This window comes from Wasmannia auropunctata, unplaced genomic scaffold, assembly GCF_000956235.1.
Source record: "Wasmannia auropunctata unplaced genomic scaffold, wasmannia.A_1.0 LD334508.1, whole genome shotgun sequence".
NCBI classification, from domain to species: Eukaryota; Metazoa; Arthropoda; class Insecta; order Hymenoptera; family Formicidae; genus Wasmannia; species Wasmannia auropunctata.
In genome coordinates this window covers 1,517,431-1,539,838 of record NW_012028382.1, presented here as the reverse complement: position 1 = coordinate 1,539,838, position 22,408 = coordinate 1,517,431, and the positions used below count along the sequence as shown (strand labels likewise).

The 22,408-nt window shown below is 40.0% G+C and overlaps 1 protein-coding gene and 1 long non-coding RNA gene across 5 annotated transcripts in view; one reads left to right on the top strand and one right to left on the bottom strand.

Annotated features, from left to right (window-relative positions):
- The window catches only part of LOC105458551 (lachesin-like), a 280,519-nt gene that overhangs the window by 46,073 nt on the left and 212,038 nt on the right, over positions 1-22,408 (top strand). The gene's annotated exons all lie outside the window — the stretch shown is intronic.
- The window catches only part of LOC105458552, a 253,105-nt gene continuing 242,005 nt past the window's right edge, over positions 11,309-22,408 (bottom strand). Inside the window, exon 4 of the long non-coding RNA XR_975548.1 lies at positions 11,309-12,263. This is a non-coding gene — a long non-coding RNA (uncharacterized LOC105458552). The remainder of the gene's footprint in view (positions 12,264-22,408) is intronic.

Genomic DNA, 22,408 nt, shown 5'->3' with positions numbered 1-22,408 from the left:
CACACACACACACACACACATTTACACACATATACACTTGCCCGCGCGTTGCGTCGTTTGGAGGGTAGTTACACGTACACCGGCGGATGTTCGACAGCTGTAGAGCAACACGTCGCTAGCACGACTCGTTACGTACGTGTTCCTATACGTATTTTCGTTGGTAAAACGATATGGGTTCCAATCGGCCGTTACGAGCTATTCCGTAAGACAGGTAAGCTCGTGAGCAAGCAGAGACCCGTAATTACGTCATCAATTTACCGAACGTCCGTTGACGAGGCGACCGCCGGATATGACATTAAAGGCGACCTTGTGCGAGAGATTTACGTTAAAGTCACCGAGTTACTTCCAAGATCGTAACGTGGATATATGTATAAATGCGATGGTCAACAATGTATACGGACGATGCAAATGTATCTCGATACAATGTAATTTTGTCTCTTGTCAGCTCAAGTTATATTCATTCTTTTCCCTTTTTTTTTTTTTTTAACAACGCGCAACGGTTGGAATGATATTTCCGCATAATCGTCGTTTATGAATGTCCCAAGGATTTTCGCACACCGACCTGTCACCGACTTGTCGCGCGTTTCCATATTGCGAAATGGTTATTAAAACGTGGCGTCATCCAATTAACGAGTAATTACCGTTGCTTATTATTGCTTGATGAGCAACACACCGTTATATCGCGACAGACGTGTTGTCTAATATTCCATTATCGATGAATATTAATTAATGTCACGCGTGTATGTATCGTGCGCGGATAATTAAATTGTTATAAATTGTCGGGGGTCCACATGGGAATCTTCGAACGCGACAATAATTATGCGCGTTATCGCGAATCGGTATTTCTAATTTTTTCACGTTTTCGTTAGAAGACGTGACAGATCGATCGTCCGATATACTCGAAGATTGCAAACAGCGATACCTCGCGCGCTCATTACGAGTTCTTGCCCAAAGTCTGGCAATTAGGGTTGATCTCTTATTGCCAGCACTAGTTTGCCACTCTCCTCGCGACAGAGTTTCGCAAACTGGAGAAAGGATCATCGGAGGGTAGGTTGATTTAAGCCCTGCGGCTAGGTGGCGGAAATCTTTGATAAGGCACGGCTACCGCAAACGCTGATTGGTTGCCCGAGGCCTCGCACGGATATGACGTTCAAACAATACGCTTCATGCTAACAATGCAATCGGCCGAGATAAAGATGTATAGATTCAACCGATATCCATCTACATCGCCTGTCCTATCTGATCGTTTACTTATGACTTTGAATATTCTGATATCCTTATTCTAATTTCGAGACTCTGATGATTGAAAGATGAAACATCGTTATTGACGGATGACGTTTTCTTGCGTTTTTGGGCGCAACTTGTACGAGGATACATAAGATGTAAAATGTCGCAGTGAAATTCATGTCTCTTTGGCGCGACAAATGTGGCATAAAATGATCTAACGTAACGCTGCTCGCGTAATTTAATTTCCTTGTATGTACGCGGCGTTACGCGAGTACGCAAGCGCTGAAGCGGGTTGCGCGTGTGACACACTATCTTGGTTATATTTTGCATAATTCTCTTTGATCAACGTTTCGCGGCGTTTTGGCGTGATTAAATTAATTAATCACTTCTAACCGGCACGTGCGTCTTTGTATCTATCGCGATTAGGGAATGTACACTTTAGTTTCTATCGCGTCGACGAAAAGGAAGGGAATAGAACGCTCGTGATATCGAACGCTCTCCGTGCAATCTGATGTATCATATATCATATATATATATATATATATGTGTGTTTGTGTGTGTGTGTGTGTATAGTGATTATGTGTCGACGTTTACTTTAAAAGCACACGTACATCCGCCGGTACACAAAGCCGCGTGGTGTCTAGGTACCAAGATATATATCGTTACGCGCGATCGATGTCGTTATATTTTTCTTCGACCGTGTATATACATTGGGCCTTGTTTTCCCGAGTATAATGAACCTCGTTTGTCGTTAAACTTCGTCGCACCTATACATAGACCACTCTCGGCTAGTGCCGGGCTATCGGCGACGTTGACGTTGTCGCGCGTTCAAGCATAAAAGTGTTGCCGGTAGTATATAAACTGGCGCCTTCAGTATTGTTCCACGCCTGAGAGAAAGAGAGAGAAAGAGAGAGAAAGAGAGAGAAAGAGAGAGAAAGAGAGAGAAAGAGAGAGAAAGAGAGACATGGCCGGACGGTTATTATAAACGTCGAGCGAAGAAATATCGACGTAACTTGGGTGCTGGTTCGAAGCGAAGAGCCGCCTTTTACCTTACTTACTTAAGTACGTGTCGCGCCTCTCTGTCCGCTAGGGTATTCCGACGTTACCGTATACGCCACTTTCCAGGAAGAATTCATGTCGCCGGGCTTATTCTGACGTCAGTAAGCTGTTACTCTCTTCTTGTTTCCGTACAAAAGAGATTTGTCACGCGGAAAGGGATGATGGGATAACAGGAGGAAAATAATTGAATTCGTCATTGTGTGGAGAATGTGTGTCATAACAGAAATTTTTTAGCGATAAGATGAGGCTCTTGAAATGGTTTATCGTTTATTGTTCCATAAATCGTGCTTCACATGAATACAGCACAATTTGAATATTTTGGTCATTCACATGTCTTCAGAATATTTTTCCAGGAAAAATATAAATTAATTTTTCTGGCTTATTTAAAACTCTCATCCTGTACTAATTTAATTGTATTATCAAATGAAATGGGGAAAAAATTGTGTCAGCTGAAATTACGAATCGATGATAGGATTTTTAGTATTTTTGTGATAAAAAAATTGTTGAATGTGGATATACAAAAACAAATGATGCAATTGAGTGGTACGCGAAAAAAAAGAATAACGTTTAAAAGATGTGATATCATATTGTTTATCACATATTGCTATTAAAATAATATATATTATATATATATATATTATTGTATATATTATTTATTGTTTTCACATATTGCTTTATATAAGAAGACCCCGAAACGCACTTTCCTTTTCCTTTTCAGCATAAACGGGAGAACTCTTTGCGATTCTTTCCTTGCCCAAATACGACAAGAGGGAAATCGAAATGCCAATCTTTTGCCTCATAATGGCGCAATTCTTTGTTACCTGCCCGAATTTGTCCCTCTCATTTTAGTGGGTCGCGCTGGCACTGAATCACCCTCGCGTATCGAGAGGTATATCGGCGCAAGAAATAGAGAGGCGTGTTCGAATAGTAGTGCGTCACCGATAACACGCATCGTCGTTTTCCTATTCACGTTACTCGAGTGGAACGGGAATCGATAATGAGAATAAGTTCACATATATGAGAGAGAAAGAGATGGAGAGGGCGTACGCGCGTGAAGGGGTCGGATCTTGCAAAAAATCTGCACGTAGAGCGAGACAAGTATCCACTTGCGCTGTAACTCAGCGCGAGTCAAACTATAGGTACCATATCAGCCAAGCTATACCATAGTCGACGGGGCGATACGCTGATATACTTGACGATGAGTTTATGAAACTTACTTTTAAGTGTCTTTCGGCTGATGATATACGCGCACGAAGATTAAGACGAAAGTTTTCTCTTAAAACTAGGTGAAGTATGTATAGGTACTGTCGCGGACATCATGGACAAATTTTAATAGCGTCGTGTAACAGTTTATAACTTGACGTCAGTTTATAAAAAGGGCTTTAATTCTGTTAAAATGCTTTAATTCTGTTAAAGAAAATTATAAACTTTGCGCATGAAGTATTATATCGGCAGCTTGTTACTTCTATCTGTGTTTTGATAATCTGTGAGTTACATCGAGAGACCAATCTGTAGACGGTATAAAAATGGATAATGCTATAGATAGATGGCTCTTTAAAGTTTAGCGTTGATACCCAGGTCACGATTTAAGCTTCGTTAGAGCTCTAATAAATCGGGTTGTTGCCGCATCGATTAATCAATGCGTATACACGGTAGCTCGTTACACTCGCGTCTATTCAAAACGCGATGTTAACAGCGCTCTACAGCATGTAAACTGAAACGCATGCAGTTACAGCAAAATTTCTGTTCGAAGCCATTAACGTAGTTCGAACGCCGTGCGAACCGGCGAAACGAGCTCGCAAGTTCAAGGGGCGCCTACAAGGCTAATGTTAAAATGACCGTAGTTTGCCCGAGTCACCCTCCGTAACTTCGAAGACATATGTTTCCAAAGCGAACGAGAGAGCCATTCTTTCTCTTCCTTTTCGCAGAATTATTCTTTGATCCACCAAGACTTGGTAAGGAGATCACGGAAAATGTTTTTAGTATCCGAAGAGCTTGGGATAATAACATGCTAAGCTGTAGAAAAGAAATTTTCCAAAGAAGGTATTGAAAGAAAGTAATTAGGAAAAATATGTACATTAATGCGACTCGATCAGTATTTTGCTTCTTTTAACTTATGCATTCGTAGCTTTTCATCGACAGATCAGGATAATGATCTAGTCAGAAGGTGATTTTACACACACACACACACACACACACACACATATATATATATATATATATACACATACCTATATATATATGTATGTTTCTTCGACAGCTATTGATTGAAATCAGCGCGTTACTATATGGTACTTGGCGCTTTTTCTGATTTCTTTTTATGATCAATTCTTGATTATTGTTTCATTCTCATCTTTTCTGATCGGTATCGTCGATATGTAATGTAATTCCAAGTGACCTGGATAGATATTGTTACTGAGGAACGAGCTGGAATTATTTTTCAATTTATCCGATGAGCAATAACATTGGCTTCAGAGCGGAGAATGAATATCTCGATAGAAGAGGGGGGGGATTCCGTATCTATTTGAGAAGCAAAATTTATTTTGGTTGAACAAGAAAGACTCTCAACTTGATTTTTTATCCGTATGTTATAACTAATAATGATTTATAAAGATATATTTAGAAAAATAAGAGCGGACACGTTTCTCCTTGTTTTAAAAACTAAATGCAGCAATTGCTAGTGCCGTAGATGCTTCAGTGTCAATATTATGTCTAGGGTAACGTTTAACTCGCTGTGTTTGCTTTGGAAACAGCGTACGTACGGACGGAAGAGGATGATGAATTTTTGAGAGGAGAATTTCCTCCCAAGATTTTCTACTAGACACTAGCGGGCATTCATTTAACGTCGCGCGAGTTCGTTTCCATCGATCCGTGCAAGCACTTTACCACACTTGACCGAGAACAGCTTTTAACGGCCCATCACCTCGGATGGCTACTCATCGACACGGAAAGTATATTCGGAATACCTTTAATACGTTTTGAAGGAAAATCGATACACCGAATGGGGCGAATGGGGCGAACGAGAAAGAGAAGGAGAGGACCGCACACGGCTCGTCCCACTGTCGGCGATTAGTGGTCGTGATCTCCTTTATTGAATTCACGAAGAATTCTATTTATACCGAGGTGGAGAGGAGGCACAGGATAAGGGAAATTAATTGAGCGTCGATTCCGACCGAGTCCGCGATTCGTTCTGCCGTGGCAATAAGTTGATACGTACGTATATATATGCACACACAACTCAAATAGCTTACGCGAAAGTTAAACGCAACGCAAAGACGCGAGTTTGAGCGTCCCGGCTTCGTATATCGATCACCGTCGATATCGGATACTTTGTGCCGCGCTATCGTTGCATATGTCTCGCGCAAACATCGTTATAATATACGCGACGATCTGCGCTCCGTTTCGACGATGCACAGCGGTGGTATCCATAGTGTTTCCCCTCATCGATCGCCCGTTTTCATTCGATATGACGCTATTAACGAACGCGGACGTGAACAGCGCCCGAGCCGTAGTCGAGCTGAGTCGAGCGCGAAACTTTGGAGCCGTAGGCGAATCGGGACGTCCCGCTGTTTCCCTAAACGCGGCTATTTCCTTAGTTCTCAACAGCAGCGCAGCGGGGCTACTCTCAGGGGACATTGCTAGGCCTGGAGGATGAAATTAAGTGAATTTATCTCTTCTAGCCGCAATAATCAGACGTAGTTAGTTAATGCTCGTTCACCAGGTGCCGAGAAGTTTGGTGGAGGCGGATGAGAGGACAACAGAGCGGGAGAGCAGAGAGAAGAATATGCGTACGTTGAACGTGGGAAGGGAGGAGTAAAGAGGGAGAAAGAGAGAGAGAGAGAGAGAGAGAGAGAGAGAGAGAGAGAGAGAGAGAGAGAGAGAGAGAGAGTAGAAATGGCGGAAGATGAAAGCTGCGAGAACCGCAAGCTCCTTCCTCTCGTATTCCTGCAAACGTCTTGGAGCCTCGGGGGCATACGCCGAAAGGAGGGGTTGTACCGGGGGGCGGCACAGGGCGTCTTAATCTTCCCAGCGAATTTATGACCGAGTTGTTTAAGGGATGTTTAGTTGTGCTTAATCCCGTAACTGCTGCACTCGCGTTTCCTAGTTCGCCTGTTTCTCGTTTCGAGCCCACCGTGCACTTCTGTTTCCCGTGCGCGTTCATGTTCCCTCGGCTCCCTTTTTTGTTCTCTGTTTTTGAAAGGCATATTCAAGCCCCGAGCTCTTGTTCCGCGCCTTGGCTAGATGAAAATCAAATGCCCGGTATATTCCGCGTTACCGCACAGACGCTCCTTTCCGTGCCCGTCTAACTCGACTTTCCTCTTTTATTCTTTATGTATGCCCATTATTTAGCGGAAATCTCGGCATAAAGTCGGCCACACCATTCCCGAGCTCATAAAGCGACAGGTGAAAAGTAAGCTTATAAAAGTAAGCTTGGATTCTACTAGGAATACTGTATTGATGATGATAATATATTTTCAATGTAGGTATGCTATGCGTGTAGCGTCTCAATATATACGTTTTCGTGTTTTATGAATCTTATTGTTAGATAATTACCTGTTCACTAATAAAATTATAATTACAAATGCTCTCACATTGTACATACATTGTTTCAGAATAATTATTTCCGATAATAACTTCAATATTTTAATAACTTTTTATTAAATTTATTAATAACTAATAAATTCATTTTCTCGATAAATTGGTTAAATATTATTTCAACAAATTGGTTCACGAGAAAAAATTAAATGTTATTTCATTTTAAAATGTTATATTTATATACTTTATCTAGGTCAACCTGGCCACCATAGCTCAATATTTTCTAAAATGTCATTACGATGAAATGCAAGTAATTAATCGTTCGCCAATATATATATATATATTCATGTTCTAATTTTCATTCACGAGAACCGCATCTGCGGTATCAAGTCCCTGTTAAGTACACGAAGTTAGCGAATTCTCTCGATGACATTTGCGTCGTTCGTTCGCCAATACTGGTTTCGCTGACCACAGTGATCTCCAAAGGGGTCGTTTGCCACGAGTTCTCTGCGTTCGGTATTTGGTGAACTTCTTGGCGAAATTAAGGTCAGAGTGGCGGAACTTGTTTAAAACTTAATTAGATAAACTAATCAAAGCGCGACTATTAGCGGTATGTCGCTGTTTTGTTCTTTGTCGAATACTCGAAGTTGTTAAACGAGCATGGCCAATAAAGGAATCATTTGGATCGTGGCGTGTACTTGACACGATTAGAAGCATCTCTATTACGGTTCTTTGATCAGTTTTATTATGTTTGTCTTTTGTAAACGAGGAATGTAAATCAAAATTTAAGTTGTAAAGCGAGCGATCTTGCGGTATTTCGTGATATCTTATACAATTGAATTATCGTTTATGATCATGTTTTCACTGGAATTTAAAACATCTAAGAGAAATGCATTGATATTCCTTCACTTGATTCGCCTTCGCTTGATTGAGTAGCGCATGAAAGAAGAACACATTTAATTTTTGAAAAATTATTGCGCCGTAAAAGCACGCGCGCCGCTAGCTAGTGAAAGGATCTCGCATTTGCGTGTACTATGTGCGTGCTGCACGTGCGCGATTACCGATTTGCATACGCCCTAGCGCCAGTTGATACAGCCGTGGTGTGTTGTTCAATGGGATCTCGGGAATCTGAAATCCGGTTCTGTTACGCGGGGTCGACCACGCTCGTATGTCGAGCACGTAGAAATTCGTGCTTTCCTCTTACCTTATCTGCCGTAGTGAGTCTCGAGAGTCCCCGCGAGACGACGCGAATCTACAAGGGGGGGGAAAGAGCAAGTTTTCCTACCTACCTACCTACCTACCTACATATCTATCTACCTACCTACATACCCACCCACCCACTCACCCACCCACCCATCTATTTATCTATCTATCTATCTATCCTCTGTTTAGTTTCTTTCCGCTTGAAGCCATCTCGACACGCCCGATATCAGTCCGATGTTTATATCTTTCCACTAGTTTCGCTTCGAAGCGGTGATATTTCTTCGGGTAATTGCTGGATCAGATCATTTCTTAGCAAACGAGGTGACCTGGTATTAGTCTGGTTAATCAAAGCTTGGATGCGCTGATGTATCTCTTCGTTTTTATCTTTTTCTTTATTTTTGTAAATTAGACATCTTATCAATCTTTTGGACAGTGTGACTACAAAATTAAGATAATGAACGTACAATATTTTAGAGATACAAATAAACATTATCTAAGAGTTTTCATGTTTAAAATAATGTAATTTATTTTGTTGTCATAACGTAATTAAGTGTAGAATTTTTTGTAATTTTATGTATATTATGAGATTGTTTAATTTCATTAACAGAATAATTTAAAAAAAAAAGAGTCCTTGAAATACGCTCTGTACGGTGTATGTTAACCATGTTTCAAACCGACTGTCTGCTTTCGAAGTGAACTTGATAGCGAGGTGGCTTACAAAGCTAATCGATCGTGGATGTTTGTGGCGAGCGTAACGGCAGTGAATTGTTTGAGTTCGACTGATTCGGATTTCATTCTACCTCTGCGTTGTAATATATCAATACAACGTATTGTGCTAATTCAGATTTCTTTGTAGATCTCTGTAAAAAGTTCAAGTCACTTCTCTTCTCAGGTGAAGCAAGATCTTATCGTAAAGTTGCAGTGACAAGACAAGATGCATTAATTAGATGCATTAATAATGGAAAAGGAGCAGCAGTTATTATAAAATAGGAAGTTTGCTTTTCATAATCCTATCTGATGCGGGCGCTGCTTTGTATGCAAATTGTCGTGTGCTAATAAAGTTAATCTACGGTTCATAAGTTGAGGTCGTAAGATTAGATGACGGAAAATAACTAGTGACGCGCCCAAGACCAAGGAGAATATGAAAAACACGTATGCACTTAATATAAGTATTTGATCGCGACCTGGTATTTACAATTTTATCAAGTTTAGTGCGCGCCTCTCGTTTTGACCTAGTTGTTGAAAATTTACTATTTGCGACCAGCTTGAAGACGGAGAGTTATGAAACGTACCTCACGAGAATCTTTTCGGAGTATTTCAGAGATTCCGATCGCCTCGGTTCGAGTAAATTGAATTAATATCGACGCTCCTGTATAGTTGTCGCGCTTTTGTTGTACGTGATTCTTCTGAAGTATTCGGCCGAGCGATTGCATCCGTGGTTGTTTGCCGCGTATGGAACGTGATAATAGACCAGATTATGAAAAAGTTTTCTGTTGTTCCTTCATCGAAAGTTAGCATCTCATTTTCTGTTCATAACGCTGTACACACACTCGCAAGCTCATTCGGGAAAAGTTATTTAACTTAAGCGATATGATTCGATACGTCGATTCTTTTGGATACAAGTCAAACAAAGTTCATCCGGAAGTTTCTTGCTGACACATATTCCCGAAGGGAAAATTTCTTTTCTTCGTAGAAAGTTGCGGTCATTTGTTTTACTTTGCTTTCACTGCGAGGATCTCGCGAATAGAAAGGTCACCGGAGGATCTAACTTTTTTCGCGATGAAACGTCACACACATACACACACACACATTTTCGTGTTTATCTCTTATAACTTGGTGTATAAATATAAAGTTGTGCACTTGAAAAAAATTTTCGACTAGCGTTAATATATCATTATTGTTTATTTGCAGGCCGTGGTAAACTCAATCGTTTCGTGTAATCGCAGTTAACTGTATTACTACGCTCGCATTATCTCCCAAAAGGAGATTCGATCCTTGTTACTTGCGCCAGATTGCATTTTATCGACTTCGTGACCGAATTAACTTTCACGAATGGTAGTTGCTAAGGGCCGAAGTTGAAAGTGTACGAGTTCTTTGTGCGAGGTAGGACAATACGGTGCGCGGAGCAGCAGTGATGCAGCTTCGCCGGTTTATTAATAACAGAACAAAATAGAGTTCGCGTAGCGCGAACTTTCTCGGCGATGGTGGATAACGACAACGTAACGCTTCTCGCTCGCGGACTGTATCGAGTGACTTACCTACCAGTCCTTACTCAACGAACCTTGTCTTCGCTCCGATAATTGAAGTTTCTTCAATTCAAGAATTCTGAAGTTTAATTCAGGGTTTTAGACCTCGGAAACTGAAAGTGTCCTCTTTTGTTCGCCTTATAATCGTCACAGTACTACATCTCACATTTAATGCTTTGCATTACAATTTGTCTGGCTCTATTATATACATATATTTCCTTGTATATTGCGCGAATTATCTCTTAGATATACATATAACGGATTTGTAAAAATTAATATTGATGCGTAACGCACTTTGCTAAAACAATCGCTTTTAGAGCTGTATTCTACCGTAAGGTCATAAAACGCCTTTGAAGTAGCCATAAACTGGAAACGCTTTATGAGGCTTTTTAAGTGATACATTCCGTAAGAAGGATGGATACCGAGCGATATATGTGTGACGCATTTAGTATACTTTCATTATGATGATATATCTCATTTTATTTTTCTCATTTTTTTAATATGTTTTACACCCAACCATTTTCTAAATTAAATTAGAATTTCAGAGAATGGATATATGTGCTTTGACGGTATGCACATAACGAGATGGAAAAGATACAAGTCATTCATATAAGATATAACATTTGTATACTTTCCAATTACGTAAGAAAAATTTATCAGACTGTATATTGTATTTTCTTTGAAAGTACGTACCTCAATAGAGAGCACTTTCATTCGTTGAAAATGGCGGATTCTATAAAAAAAAAACATTGTTAATTTATATTGTTTTCATAATTTGCAAAAACATGTTCTCTTAGTTTGGATTATATCTTCTTGACTGCGAGATATCGATGTCGCTACACGAACTTTCGCAGTATTCAGTCCTTCGCGTTATTTTGTGGTTTATCCAATTACTGGAGGATTATCGGATAGACGTATTGGAGTTGCGCGTCGTGTAAAATTGGCCTTTCGACAAGTCTCGGATTGGTAAAGCTAATGAAGGAAAGGGAGGAACGGGGAAAAAGAAAGGGCGAAAACTGTTTCGAAGACAAGACAAATAGAGCTTTTGTAGTCGACATTTTTCGTACCAAAAATTGAAACCAATGTAATTTCATTAAATTTAATTTTTTATGCTACGGATGTAGAAATATTTATTTTATATAAATCGTCACGTCTCCAGTATTACGAATACAGAAAATATGGAAATTATTTTCGCATGTCTGATGTATGAAATTATATCAAGATTGTGTAATTTTTCATGAATTACTAGATATATGTTACGATTACATATGAATTATATTTTATGGTCGGAGAATAATATATTATATATAGTTTCCTTTTAGAATAATATTTCTACAGCACTTTTCAACTTCATTTACTGCATACCGTCATTGCAAAAATCAGTATATCTTTCGTAACTTTAACCAGAGTTACGTCTAATGTATTAATAATGCGGAATTTATTACAGTCAGTATCAACTTCTCTTGATATTAATATTCATTAATATAATATTAGATTTGCGATGTCGGCATTTAATAAAATGAATTTGATATGCCTGCATTGCGGTCAATACTGCATATTCACGTAATTGTAACTAAACCATCGCTTTGAGCTTTCTCTTGTTCGACTCGTGAAACATTATCCCATATATTACATCGCTTTAAAGCACCTTCCCTATTACAAACATTATTTGTGTCATGCGTCCTTTCATTTAATATACGTTCCACTGGCAAAATGTGACTCCCTTGTTCTCTCTCACTCACTCTCTCTCTCTCTCTCTTTCTCGAAATGCGACGCATTACGTGTACGGAATACCGCCGTCTACACCATTTAGAGTAATTACTCGGCAGTGTTGAGATGTCTCCTGCATTCCCGTACTGTGCAGCATTTGTATACCCGTTACGATTAACGGAATGTTTCTATACGCGTGCCTCAAGGCGACTTCCGGCATCCTGCAGGTGAATGTTCAGAGAAAGTGAACTTTTCCCTTGAGTCCCTTTTCTTATAACGAATCTGCAAGAAAAAAATATGAGGGACGAATCTATTATCGAGCTATTAAATAATTTAATTAAAATTGTATGCACAATCAATACTACATACATACATTTTCATTTAAAGAACTAGATGATGGATAGCAGCGATTTCGAAATTTGCAAAAATATTCGTAAGGCAGAAGATCGGTTACATAAACATGTTGGAATGGGCCATATACGTTTTGATATTCGTTTCGAAGTCTAGGATGAGGAATGCAGCGTAGTGTAGGCAACGTGAACGCAATGATATCGTACTTATACCTATCATAAATATGTGCTGCAGATGTAACCACTGACCATTAAAATGTTTATGGATCAGAAGCTACGAAGTAACTTTCGAACTGTACGTAGAATATATTTGCACGATCTATGAGCTTCTTGCATCTGATATCCATGCCGCACCTTGTTTGCCTATGCTAATAATTTTCTAATAGAATCAATGACATTTTGCGCAGAGAGAGTTTTTTTTAACAAATAAATTATTTTTTATTTCAAGTATTGAGATTTATTTAGCCACTAACATTTTAGCTTGCTAAAAAGAATAATTTGGTAGGCAGAAGTTCTAGCAGAACTTTTTTTAAAGTTAATTTTTTATAATAAATATAACTACCGTGAAAAATCGTTTTCATCCCAATGTCTGGTACAAGTTCTAAATCGTCGACTCGATTCACGATTTCTCGCCCATCTTCCGAGTTATGTTCGCATATCGATACGGAAAGGGAAACGTCTCGCCTCGAGAAAAGTGTTAGTAATTTGGCGGAGTGCGTGCGACATCGTGATACTTTATCACTGTAAATGCACCGAGTTACGACACTTCCTCTCGGCCCGTGCCAGAGCGAAACATTCTGCCGTTTGCGGACGCGCGGGCGCGCCCTGAGAAATTTTCGATAAACCGATACCGCCGCACCTGATGCCTACATCGCTTTGGAAAGTCTGACGTCGACTCCGATACTCTTCCGGCAAAATATATAGCGGCCCCTTAAGCATCGCCCGTATCCACTCTTACTAAATGCGCGTCTATCGCGCTTCTTGAATAGTTCATGTCTACGCCGTGCTGTAGCCGTACCCACAACACGGCAGACGCTCCATTAATTTTACAGGAACTGTTATAGACTACAGTCGCATCCACAAAAGAACTAGCGCGCATACGTAAGACTTTCTTCGTATCTCTAAAAGCGGGATAAGCTTTACGTTGCCGACAATCTTACCGACAGCTACGCTCACATGCACTCTTTGCTCACATCTTCGCGTGACTTTTTTTGATACTATATTTGCAATTTGCTTCGTGATAACAATGTTAGATACTTGTTATCAGCTCAAGCCTCTAGGAACAGAGTCTCAGTTCTCTGTATAGGGATTTTACTGATCGTTGCTGCGGGAGCTCGACTATCGTTTCGCAAGTGACGTTTAATTATGCAATTGCTATTGGCGAGAAACCTTGTATGTGACTTTGCCAGGGTTTTGCATGATCCGTTCTCACGTATGACGCATTCCGTCTATAAAGTCGGGCGGAAAGAGAGACAACAGGATAACAAAAGCTGCAGCATTGCGAGGATTAACAAAGTGATGTGTAATGAAAAAAATGGAAGAAATATGCAAAACCCGCAAGCATAGTCGGCGACTTCTTCGTCGTCTTGATTGCATTATATCACACGCGATTTTTGCATAAAGCTTTACACGTGCATAACCGCCGCGAGAGAGCTTTAAAGCCTCGTAGAGATTCAGAGCGCGCACAAAGGTTACTTTGTTTCGCGACGCTATCGGCATTATTAACACGGCAGAATATTTTCTGCAAAGTTAATTTTTCATAAATAAAAAATGCGGTGCATAAGTCAGACTACTTCAATTTGTACGATTCGCACTGATGTAGCGAGAGCGTGGATGACGTGATGACGATCATTTCTGAGACTGTCACAATTGCTCGTAAACAGATACCGTCGCTTCACCTGAATCTTAATTAAAGAATAATTCGCTTTGAAATAGCTCTCGGTAAAAGATTGTTATTCTTAAAAAGGTTTTTGTGATGGCAGATCCCGACTAGTTTTATATCTGTGAACATCTAATGAACTCGTTAGCTCGATTTTATTTATAATTGCAGGATTTTACAAACTAATTATAATTATGTAAAATAAAGATGAGATGGTTTTTAAAAATAATATTACGTTATAATACGCACAAAAATTCATGTTGAGCTCTTCACGATATGTACTACTCATTTGGTTTTCAGTAAAATGAATGATGACATGTTCTGTATGCATGTGTGTTACAAGTTTCGATACTATTTATCAATTTTCATTGAGTAATGCGAAAATACAAATGGCGTCATGTCGCATACAATCAGATAGAAACGGAAAGAGAGTCCGATACGAAGAGAAATGCAATGGCAGATTGACAATGAAGAGCTGGGCGAGCAGTTAGGGGGAATGTAATCCCCTGAATTAAGGACCGGCCCGCTATCACCCTAACAGCACCCACGAGAAAAGCCTGACGCCGTAAGGGAGGATATAAATTGTTTTAACGCCGTTCTGATGCGATTTGACGAGGAGCATTCCCGCTGGAAGTACGGAGAGATACCGCTATTAAATAAAGGATTTCTGGTCCCCGGCTAACCCCTCTCGATTCTCCATCAGACAGATGGCGCGTGCCCATATCCCGTAAAATATGATTTGCATAAAGCCGGTCGCCTAGATCGGCGTCGCCCGTGAGCCCGTTCCCCCCGTGTGAGCCTCATCTATGTCCCGTAGTGTGTATAATCCCGTATCATAGATACCGGAGATACTGGTAACCTACGAGAGCGAGAACCCGGACGCGACACAGGCGGGTGGGCCAAAACCGCTTCTGGAATCGACGTGCGTCGCGTTCGACGTATCGATCTCGTCGCGGCCTGGACCGCGGTGAGAGCGCGTATGTTTGCTATCTATTGGACGCTCATACGGGCTCTTTTATTTTCTGGCGTTACAAATAAAAAAATTATCGAGAGAGCGACTGCGCAAATATCAGTCGCAAGTTTACGAGTTTTGACGTTTCTTCATCTCGTGGCAAAAGAGAGATTTCTTCCACATCGACATTCCTGTCCTATTTTTATAACTGATAATAAGAATTTCATTTTGCATCTTGCATCTCGCTCGCATTGCGCCACGCGCATTACTAATGGTAATTAGAAATATGCAAAAGAGTAAGCTTTATGTAACTTGTTTGTGTAATTTCTAAATGGAATACCGGGGAAGAACAAAATTTCTTTCCACGTAGATAAATTAGTCCAATTCAATTTTGTATTCGATGTAATAATTGTGAAGTGCGTGTTGTGGAGATAGTTAACTGTAAGAAATTGGCTGCGTCTCTTTTCTTTTTAGTCGGATAAGATCAGTGGCTGGAGCAAAATGAAATCGAAAGAAGAAATGAGACCAATAGAGAGAGAGAGAGAGAGAGAGAGAGAGAGAGAGAGAGAGAGAGAGAGAAAGAATAAAACAGAGAAAAGGGGGATGAAGTCAACGGGCCGACGAAAATGTAAATACCCGTTCGGGGAATATCACTCAGCGCCGCGAGAAAATTAACTCGAAAAATTCTTTCTCGGTGGGTAAGCAGAGACAAAGAAAACGCAATGCCAAGGGTGAACTCTTAAAACGGGGAAGGAAGGAGAAAGAGGAAGAGAAGAAGGAGAAACAGGCAGCAGTGATACTCTTCTCTCTTCCCTTCGCACAGAGTATTGCGACAGTCTTACATCGCGTCGGAATTCATTTCAATGAATTTGCATTTCAGGAGAGAATAATTCTCTTCGGCCTTGTCTCTCATTCTTGTTCTCCCTCTCTCTCTCTCTCTCTCTCTCTCTCTCTTCTTTTTTTCCTCTCCTCTTTACTTTCCTACTTCCCATCGATATTTGGCCAATCTTTCGATACCCTTTATTCGATTGCTTGTTAATTAACATCGGTAGTTATTATTTGCTTTTCATCGGTTCATCCTTTTCTGTCTTCCTCCCCTTCACCACCGATCGTATGTCAACGATGCGTTGGAACAGAGTGGGAATAATTGGTAGGACTTGCTAGGTTTCGCTCGAACGACAGTATAGCTTCGTTTTTCTTTGAGGGATATGGATCCATGCCAGAGAAACCAGATAAGAGGGAAAGTTTTCGACAAGTTTGCCGGCTATTCGCAATATCTACGTTTTCGTGTAGTTCAAAGTGTAATCTTTCTTTACGTTGAAATCTGGTTCGCGAGTAATTACAGTAATATTTTAATTACAGAGACGAGTAGAGAGGTTCTCGTTACTATTCATAAATGGTGTCGACTTAAATGCTATTTATATTTGCATAAATGTGAGTTTAAACCTCAAGAGGATAGCTTAAAAAGGATAGAGGATATGTTACTGACTGCAAAATATTCCCGTTGTGCATACGTAATTTACCAGAAGTCTCAGTAGAAATCCTAGTTTAGTATTATTGCAATTTAAATTGCTATAAGCTATTCATGTTTGACTACTAATTAATCTCAAGAGATGGAGAGTCACATCGGAGGTATTTTATTTCTTACAGAAATTTGTTACATGTTCTCTTCAAGAAGTTTTACATACATATAATTGAATTAAATATGTGAACACATTATTCGAACAATCGAACATTGATTCTTTTTAATAAACATGCAGTCGATATTCTTAATTTATATTAAACTCGTTTTTGTTATGTTTTATGCTTTTATGTCTCGTTTGTATTATTACTTAAAAGGTTTCTTCTCTACAATATTATTATTATCTATTATTTTATTTAGACAACTGGCATCTTATTGTAGTACTTACAATGACGCTACTTTTCTTTTTATACGTCTCATTGTCTATCAGACTATACGTAATATCATTTCGATCGCAATTGTTACTTGACTATTTTACGACTTCTTCTTTTTCTCCGTGGTCTATACGCGACGGAAAGGAAATAATCAGGGAAAAAAACCATTCGTCACATTTACATATCAAAGAAAGTTGTCGATCTATTGCTAGCGTACAACTGCAAATCTCATTATGCGATAAATATAGTCCAATCAGATATTACGTATCATTCATGAATTACACAGTAGTGTAAGTCTGATGGCGCAGTACTTAAAGATCCATTATATCTTTCGATCTTATAAAATACGGAAATACCAAGTGGAACTTGGCAAAAGTTTTAGTTACTCATTATAAAAAGATGGTTTTGTTTATTGCGAATGGAATTTTACCGTTTTGATGTAACGCTTCATCATTTTGGTCATGACGGTCCTCTTTCTTTACCCCCCCCCCCCTCCGCCCCTATACGTTATTACGTTTGCAAACTACGCAACTGCGATATCGGACAGCGTAGCAACTATCAGAACTTAACAACTATGAGTATCGTATTAAACGTTCGCGTGCAACGTATCGATGGATGTCGAGCACTTTAACCTATTTGCTTTGAATCCGCGTATTGATCCCGGCACGCGCAATCTGTGTCAGCTTTCTTGTCCGGGTCTCCCGAGGAGTGACGAATAGAAATTCAAGGCACTCTCGTGCAGTAGTCAATCGGACGGCTAAATCGTCGTCTATCCGATCGTTTTGCTAGCTTACGGTAGTTTCCTTCTCGGTAGTTTCGAGTTTCGTTCGACATCTATATTACGAATTTAACTGACATGTTAATTGTAATTTGTGTCGTGAAAATGGCAAGCAGATGTGATTGAATATCACCGGTGCATTTGATCGATAAAGTTCTATATATTTTATGTGTACATTATATATATAAATATATATATATATATATATATATATATATGTACATATATATACATATTTCGATTGTATAATTGTTTATTTACAAATTGTCGAACGAGATTGCCGTGTATTAATTAATTTACGCAATTAGCCTATTTATACGGATACGATGAAACATGTGCTATTTTTATTCGATCCTTCCACTCGGTGGAAGCTGCCCTCCCATCGATAGAAAAATGACACGGTTTATCATCTCATTCGATACTCGAATATCAGCAGATAGTCCGTGTTTGTATTTTACGATCGGCAATTATGTATATCTTGTGGTTTATCCCCATCATCGGTTTGTTGTAAGAATAACGAGGGTGGTGCAACTTAAAACAATTGGTTATTTACGCACACTCCAAACGGTGAAAGACATATTATTCACAAGAAGGAAAAATTGTACCCGTGGAGGAAGGATCAATAGACGCGCTCAGGATGACAAGACTTCCGGGAGAGGCAAAGGGAAAGCCTATGAATAATAATGCGACACGGTGGATGTCAGGGCTCTAAGTAGTACACGGAGCAAATAAACAGTGGAAGGACGTATAATCCTTCGCTGGAAAGTGCATATATTACGCCCGACTGCTTCCTCCTCCTGAATTCGCCAAGCATCTCTTTGGGCGGCTTGGATGTAACCGCATAAAATCATATCTTTCACGGTTGCTAATCTCGAATAAGTCTTGGTTGTCCAATTTCGAAGTGATTTCGGATTTATATTGTTACACCGACTAGAGAGAGTGAACTTTGCTTTTAAAGGATCGGAAACGCGACGAAGAGGGATTTATCATTGGCGTTTCGTTAACTATCATTTCTATCGCATTGTACATCAATTTCTATCATAGCAGTTGTATTTTTGCGAGGTTTTAATCTTATAAATCTTAAAAAGAGTAACGATATCGCTCGCTGACTTTATGTTTTAGTTGATTGAAATAGCCATATATTAGGATTATCACTCGATTTATAAAACTGTTCAAACTTTTCCTGTCTTCGTTTAAACGTTTTCCTTTGTGATTTAAATCTCACAATCAGTATCATTACCAACGTTTTCTTGATAAAGTTAATGAGGCATATTTTATCTGACGTATGTCGAAACTCTTTCTCAATACATATATTGCTTTTGCAATAATATCTATTATTTACAGTGATAAAATCTTATTCTACGAAGTAAACAATATCGGCCATTCGTCTGCTCCGAAAATGTTCCGAGAGGATAGCGCGTGCTTGGGTAATACTTTAAGCCCTGTATCCTGAAAATTTATGACAGTTTGCTAAGCCTAGTATAGTGTACCTCCCCGAATCTCTTGTACAAACATCTGGCTCTATAATCCGTTGCTCTATCATGAAAGCTGAGAGAAAAACTGGATATCTTCGATATTATTTCACAAAAATAGATTTCACGATCCATCACGAGTATTAAAATGCTAATGTCATCTGCTAAACTGGCTATTAATTCATGAATTATTTAAGGAAGATCAAATCAGAGTGATACAGAGGAAGACTGTGAGGATGGTGCAAATAAATATTACTTTCCTAAGTAAATAATAGAGAGCTTTATCGGTACTTTCGTAATGGTTCGACCGTCATATGTCTTCTACGCGTCACTTCCGACCCTGTCTTTTAAATCAAATCAATCATAATCTACGCGACGCGATAATATCCTTGAATTTCAGATTTAACGTTGAGTCAGTAACGGGAATTGATTGCCGAGAGAAGATATGAGTGTGCGATATACTTCTGTGGGAGGGAAGCCAATGATAACACAGCGAAATTTTGAGATGTCAGCTTATTACACGCCACGGTAGCGGAATGAAATTTTCAAGCGAGATTTGTCGTCCACTTTTCCTGCGCGCGATTACTCGCGCGTAATGATCATAATTAACTGCAAGCAGAGCTCGGTAGGAGAAATTATGCAAAAGTTAACGCGCGTATAATGATAGCGCATTCTGTAATTGCGACAACCATCTCGAATATTAAATGCTGAGAGCGGTGCTTGGCGTTTGCGGGACAATCAGCAGCGTTATTTAAAAGAATATTTCTGCGACAGTTGGAAAAGAAGAAAGATGGAGCTCTCCGCAACAAAAATTAAAACCCGGTGAGTGGTGAACGTAGAGTCGATGGAGACAGTCGTTCCCCGAGACGCAATTTACTTTTAAAGGAAACGCGAAGAATGTTCGATCATTCGATTAGAGTTTACGTCGTAGTAACGTCCTCGACGAGTCCTCTCCTCCGGTGAAGTTAAGTGGAGTTTGCAAAAGTAGGTTATCTGCAATTCAAATATACAGCGCTTCGAATATTCTATCCCTCCAACAGTCATTTAATCTCTGCGCAAAAGTACACGTTTTCGTTCTCTCTCTCTCTCTCTCTCTCTCTCTCTCTCTCTCTTTCTCGCGACATATAAAAACCCAAGTTCGCAGGAATATCTTGCGTGCATATCACGCCCCCCTCAACACACCGACGATTGATACGTCGATTGTACACGCTATTTGGACCTTCGTCGGTCCGCCCTTTCCCGACTCGAACTTGCCTACTTGTCTTTTATTCTTTCTTTTTCGGGTCACCGTGCAACACCCTTAAGGCGTACGTGCACGACACGAGAGCGAGCGTAGGGTTTCTCGAGTCGACTTATCGGTCACCCCACGTACATTCAACCACGCACCCTTTGAACGTACGAGGTCCTTCGAGATTTCACGTACCCGTAAAGTGTCGTTGTGTCCCGTTTACATTGTTCTTGGACATGTTCGTGACGAGAGAGAAGCCGGATTCACAAAAAGAGCACGACAGAATTACACGAAAATCGCGATCGATCTAACTTATGACAATATATCGCGCGGCGAACGCCACGTAAGCGAATATCCATACATTCAGGCGATTCGCGTGATATAGCCATGGGGCCACCACGTTCGGACATTAGACGGAATGTAATAGAGGTTCTGGCGAATGTCCAACCGGATGAATGCGCTCGGAGGAAGACAGCTGCATACGTATCTCGATAGAACGTGCAACTCGCGCGCGCGCGGCGCTGCTGCGCTTAATACAGGCACGTACGCAGGAATGTCGCCGAGACCCGATGTCCGGTGATCCCCAGGGGAGAGAACCGTGTTATAGAGACAGAAAGTGCAGCCGCCAGGTTCCGGGCAGACGGTAGATCGAGCGGCAAAACCTTATCCCTTCGGTTAGCCTTAACCACGGCGAAACGCGTCCGTTCGAAACGTGGAGACGCGCGTTCTCCGGTCACTGCACGCCCGTGACTTTGGATGCGTGACGAATCCCTTCTTGCTATATAATTCGCTCATTCATACTGCACCGGGATTTCATTTTCACGTCAGTTATATTATTCGCAGAAGCACGATCCATGAACATCGATATCCGTATGTGAGGGTAACATTACGTAAATTACGTTACGTTCCACCATCTCGTTGTTACGCGAGAAAATATGTTTCCGGACGTTCGTATATATTTCCCGAAGCTCCATGTACCTACTTTAAACTTTAAATGAGGTTTGATTTTAAATGCGTATTTATTCGAGGAGTCAATTTTTTATTCCTATCGTGTTTTAACTCTTATTAACTGTACATATTGAAGTTAAATCTAACTCCGGAACAAAAGTTATATAAAGCACTAAAAAGTTATCATTTCTGTGATATCTTTATTTTACATACAGAATTGGCGTTAGTTTTCAATCTAATTAAGGTAATGTTTTATGACGGTCATTTATTTAAATTAAAAGTATCTATGTTACGCATCTGATATAATACAGGATGGGAAAAAACTATAATACAACTAGACAAGGGGTGATTCCTTGTAACTTTTTTATTTAGCGAGTGAGAGAGAGAAAAATTTTAAGAGTAATTGCATTTTTTAAGTAGGCCTTGAGATCTTTGAGACTTTGAATTTATGTTGCTAATCTGGCAATAAGTGAACCATCTTCATATGCGCGCGACTATAGTGGAATAACTTTACTGGGGCAGATAAGTTTGTTTCGCGCGCGTGGCATGTTCCGCGTCATATTGGATTTGGATTTACGGCGAAAGCAGGCAGAGAGAAAGAGAAGACGGAGAGAAGGAGAAATAAGTCGATGGCGAAGAGGGGAATGGTTGAATAACAGTAGTCCGATAAGACCTTTATAAAGCCCAATGCGAAAAGCGGTAATTAGTTTCGTACGGTCTTCCTTTTTGTTGCGGTATTTCTTAGTATCCACTTTTGTCATGGCCTTTTTCTCACGATCGGCTCGAATACAAGAATGTCTGTTGTTGAAACGATATTTTTATGGAGCAATCACGTGATATACATAATAAATCTGACCATAACACATCATATTTTTATCTTTAATGAAATTATAACTTTAAGTACAAAAGATGTTTCTATTGGAT